The 5598-nt window shown below is 37.4% G+C and overlaps 1 long non-coding RNA gene across 1 annotated transcript; it reads left to right on the top strand.

The window, feature by feature from the left end:
* The first annotated feature begins 1880 nt into the window (after nucleotides 1-1880).
* LOC127082745 (uncharacterized) lies at nucleotides 1881-3008 on the top strand. The gene is made up of 3 exons (XR_007788207.1): nucleotides 1881-2060; nucleotides 2220-2287; nucleotides 2429-3008. It is a non-coding gene; the product is annotated as an uncharacterized LOC127082745 (long non-coding RNA).
* Nucleotides 3009-5598: the final 2590 nt, after the last annotated feature.

A 5598-nucleotide genomic window follows, 5' to 3' on the forward strand; every position in this document is an offset into this window, starting at 1 on the left:
AGAACTTAAATGCAGCTGTTATGCCTTGGCTTAATGGTGAGAAAGATGTTGTCGGCTCAAGTTGTTGCGTGATTTTGTAGTGCAGGTTCTGTTGGAGCTTCCTACCAGGCTAGAAACGGAACTGACATGAGATTATGGTTTTGCTGCAGGATTTGTGTTACATTTGCTAGGTTTGTGGTTGGACTGTGAGCAGGGAGGCTTCCTTGTCGCAGCTTGATGTTGCTTCAGGTTGTAGACTGACGTGGAAGGTTTGTGCATGAATATATTGACTACATCAAGTCTGCAACTGGTTCCAAGTTATCACTGCTAAATGGTAAGCCATTGCACTGCTGTTGAATTGTTATGGAGGGTTGTTGTCCATTGAACTGTGGCCTGCTGTAACTGTTTGTTGCGTATTTTTATTGCTGCAGCATCCTGATGCTCATTATGTGCTGCAGGCCCAAGTTTGGCTGTTGCAACATACCCAGATCTTCACTTCTTGTGTTTGGTTGATGGTGATTAACTGCAGTGTGTGGATCAATGTTTCCAAAGGCATAACTTCTCTTTGCCCTCACCTGTTTTCCTCCTATTCTAACTCAAGGTTTGTCCATGGTAAAGTGTGTTGATTCAATGCCATTCCATGTTGAGCTTGTGGCAGCAGCAGTGTGGTAACAGATTTTTTGTGTTGTAAAATGGTATAGGTTAGGAATGACCATTGAAAATTCATGGTTTCGTAAGTCTTGTGGGATTTTGGCTTTGATTACAGGTCAATTGCAGTAGGCTTATGATGTACTGTTGTCTACAACTTAGAATGAATATGTCTTGCAGGATTGAATGGCTTAAATGAAGCTTGGATTTGATGTCTGTTTTTGTGCCGTGGTTGAACCATGGTAGGGCTTCTTGGATGGTTGGACTTTTTGCTCAAAGCTCAAGTTGGCTTGATGGTTTGGATTGTGTCAGGCCTGTTGTGGAATTTGTGTTATGAATTGCTTGATTGGATTTGTTGTAGGGCTGAATACATGTTTGGAGTTTCTGAAGTATTGGGGCATGTTGAAGCTTGAGGTATGTTTACTGATTAAATAGTGCCCTGCTGTTTGTTATGCCAAGATGAATTTCTTAAACATGATGTTAACTAATCTGAATATGATGTCATGTATATGAGCTGCTGCCATGCTCTTGAACAAAACAGGCACATCCTTGACATACAATGGTTCTGCACATTTGTATCATGTCATATGTTACTAACTTTGAATGCTACTAGGATTTACTTGAATGAACATGGGCTTGACTGGTATGAAATGCCTTGAAATGTGCACTGCTCATTAATGCCTTGACTTGGTCTTACAACTTGGCAATGTGACATGGTCCTTGGTTGTGCAGGCTGATTCAACGATCCTTATGGTTGCATTGTTTTCATCAATCATGTTCAATGTTGGGAGTGATAGACAGTTTGAACAACGCATTCAATTGGACAAATTTTGCCTTGAATTTCTTTGCCATTTTCTATTTGCTCATAGTCAATGATTGGAACACACCCTTTCTTACCAACCTTCTTCACAGAATTGAATTTACTCAAAATTGGTGCAAAACCAAGTCCTTTCTCAGAGTCTGAATTTTGAAGATTTTTTTTCCTTTTTGTTGTGTGAATTTGCAGCTGGCGTGCAGTCCTAGGTGAAGCAGGAGCAGGTCGTGTGAAGCAAGACATTGGCTCCACAATGCAGCTGCCTCATGGCTGCTGTTGATGATGATGACACGATGAGCTTGTTGGTTCCACTACAGGTCAAGACAAAGGTATGGAGTGTTGATGACTGAGCCTATTTTGCTTCCAATATTGTTGACTTGCTGTTCCAATGCTCTGTACTTCAGTTGTTTTGATTCCTTTTGGGCAGGCTGTTGTTTTGATGCAGGTTTTATGGTCATGAACTACCACACACATGTAATGATGTTGTGGCTTACTTGTGGTTTGGGTATTGATACAAATTCAGTCTGCTAGCTGATGTTGCTTGGGACAGGTCTTGACTTGATGCAGATTGGTGCCTAACACGTGCAAGGTTGTCTCAATGGTCATGTTTTGCAACCAGGTATGCAACTGGACTAACCATTCAATTTGATGTGGCCTAGTTTAGCCTTAAGTCTGTCACCTGTTGCATTGTTGTTTGGTCTGAACTGTTATATCCTGGCCCTTGGATTTGCAGCAGGTAGGCCAATATGCATTAATACTTCTGGCTTTGCTTCTACAGGGATGATTCTTCTGCTGTAAATTTCATGAGCCCTCTCCATCATCATGAACTCCAGGCCTACTACAAATGTAAGTATGTCCAATGTCCTTTGATTAATGGTGCTTCTGCATGATGACTGCAGCTGGTAGCAGATTCGTCCTTTGCAACCTCATTGCTTGGATATGGTATCATCTAGTAATATGTGCATTTACAACATATCTCTACTGCAGGTCTTGGCTCAAACAAGGCTTGGTAATGGTGTCCACCGAGGGTCCAAAACAAACTCCTCATGCCTTTATTCAATAGCAACAAAGCAATGCAAACGGTATGGCCAAGTGTTAGATGGTTAGCTGCAGCAACAAGGCCAGATTTGTTGCATCATGGACTCTTCAATAGTTAAACCATGCATTTCCTTTGGCTTGGTGAGTTTCTTTGGTTAGAACCATGAGTGACAAGGTTGTGCTGTTAGAGCTCTTTTGAGATTGATTTGGAACAGACCACATTCAAAGGTTATTGATGCCAAAATGTCAAGATAACATGGCAGGTGCACAATGGGACTTGCTTGCAATGGAAAAAACCAAGAAAAATCAACAACAAACATGAAGATTGGGTGATGTATTGAAGAAAAAGGCCAGGCCAAGTTGGATGGGCAAGAGCAAGTGAAAATTGACTTTGGTCAAAGTTGAACAAAAGTCAACTGTTGACCAAAGTCAACAAATGGTCAAAATGTATTTTCTTTTTTATTTCTTTGTAAATGGATATTCAATGGAAAATTATGGGTGAATTTAGGGTATTAGGGTTTAGGGTTGACTTTGGTCAAAGTTGACCAAAAAGTCAACTGTTGACCAAAGTCAACAATTGGTCAAAGTGTCAATTTTTGTGTATTTTTTTGTATGGAATCAAATGTAATGAAATAAAATTGAAATGGATTAACAAAATGGTTTGAAGTTTGACTTTTGCAAAGAAAATAACTTGACTGATAATGTATATGAACAAGACCATGAAATGATACCACAAGACTAGGGTTTTGACAAAGTATCCATGAACCAATAACATGACTAGCAAGTGGCTTGAAACACAAGAAGCTTTGTTGTTCAGATGACCCAGACCATAGATGTATTAACAATCACATGAACAACACCATGACTTTGGACCAAGACCAAAAACATAAAAAAATTCAGGACCAAAATTGGGGTATGACAGGACTCATGGAGGATCATATATGCAAAAGATGATGAAATTTGAAATATCCCTTGAAATATTTGATCAATTTCTAAGGAAACTTATTGAAGAAGTCACATAAGATACCCAGATGAATTAGGGTTTCCAAGGAAAACAAACTCCAAACTCTTGATGATTTCTTGATCAAAATAACATGTGAAGATCATGGGGATCCATATATGATACTTAGAGCCATAGTAAATCATTTATTGATTGAGCTCCTTACATTGAGGGTCTCAAACCCTAGATATGAACTTGATAGAGCATAGGTGAGCATACACACTACCTACAAAAGAGTTAAACTATACAATGACATATTTTCGGTATTTTGTGTAGTAAATAATGAAAAATAAAGTATGATACAATCAAATGTGCTTGGTGATCTCTCCCAGTGCAAACCCAATGAATAAGGGGTAAGGAGGATGCCAAAGTGTGATCCCAATGCCAATGCATATGATGGGATTGCATTGGCTTTGGGATCACACACTTGGTATCCTCTTCACCCCTCATTCATTGGGTTTGCATTGGGAGAGATCACCAAGCATATTTGATTCTATCATACTTTTTTTCTTTTGTTTACTAACCAAAATACCAAAAATATGTCTATGTATGTGTATCGGTAAATTCATGACCATCAAGTTATGGATAAACTTGACGTCAATAAAATCATAGTCACCACCGCACTTTTATTGTTTCCAAAGGAAAAGGGGAAAAATTACGAACAAAACCCAAAGATAAGAAGTTTTTAAATCAAAACTAATAAAATGTCAGAGATTATAGGTAAGGGGGTTTATTACAAAGATGGAAGGTATTAGCACCCAAAGTGTCCTAGGTACTCCTAGGGAGCCCTTTTTGTGTGCAAGTGATTTGGTCAAAATGATGTTTTATAGAAATATAAATAAGGGGATGGGAAAAGAATTCATTGATTATATTTTTGTGTTTGAGAAGACCTTCGGTCTTATGCCTACGTATCAACATAAAAATGAGGGATCAAAACTTCGTCGTTCGTGGTAAAAATTTCAAAGAATTTGGTGAATTGATTTTAATACAAATTTAATAAGAAGGCATAAAAAGCAAAAGTTTTGAATGGGTTTGTTAGTTCTTTTTGTCTTTTTGAAATTAAAGTCAATATGGTTAAATTCATTCACAAGTTTGATTAAGAAAAAGTTTGAAAATTCAATGGCATAAGACCAAAGTTTCTAATCATTAAAACATGTATAAGTTGAAAAAAGAACACAAACAAAGAAAGTTTTGAAAAGAGGGAGAGATTTTGAAATTAAAGAAGTGGGAAGAGATGAAGGGACTATCCTAGACAAAAATTAAAAGTTAAGGATTGAAAAGATCTGACCAATGGGATGCAATCCAACAGACAAGAATGTCATATAGAAACCCATTTTCCCTTTGGACTTTAGCAAGCAACAAGCATAAGTAATATCCAAGCAATTATATGAAGGCCATGGCGTCAAATAAAGATATCCAGAATATCCAAGCAAGAATTCCAATAGCCAACAATCTTCCATTTATTTCAAAACATCATATGAAAATATTCCTTGATCAACTCAGAACAATAATCAGACATCCACAATAATAACATTATAACAAATAAGCACAAAGTCAAAGTGACAGATGAGCCAAAGTCCACCAGGGCTCTTGCATCAGATGAAAAGTACAGGCAAGGATAGCTCAGTCTCAGTTAGTGGCATTGGCCAAGTCCTCAAAGCATGTAAAGGTTGCCTATCCTAAGTCCAAAACTTCAGATCAAGTCCAACAGTCCACCAAGATTTTTTTTAGGTTTTTTGTTGTTATTATGTATTTTAAGATCCTAAGACCACAAACAAAATAAAAAAAAAAAACCAACACTATATACAACCATAAGATATGGCTCAAATGAGCAAAGTGAAAAAGACTGAAACATAAACGAGTTACATGAAATGCAAATGGCATATGAATGATAAATGTACTGAAATTTAAATTGCATAAAGTAAATGACTTGAAAAATAAATCAATATTAATAAAAGTTAGTTAAGTGTTGGTCAAATGTTAGTGATTAGTTTTAATTGTTAAGTCATTCTTTGGAGAACACTCAACCATTCATTCACAAGTATGAATCTTTGAACCAAGACATCATCCATGAGAAGGGCTCCAACTTGGATGATTCAACAAGTATGCCACTAGCTCT

This window comes from Lathyrus oleraceus, chromosome 5 (assembly GCF_024323335.1).
Source record: "Lathyrus oleraceus cultivar Zhongwan6 chromosome 5, CAAS_Psat_ZW6_1.0, whole genome shotgun sequence".
In the NCBI taxonomy this organism is placed as follows: domain Eukaryota; kingdom Viridiplantae; phylum Streptophyta; class Magnoliopsida; order Fabales; family Fabaceae; genus Lathyrus; species Lathyrus oleraceus.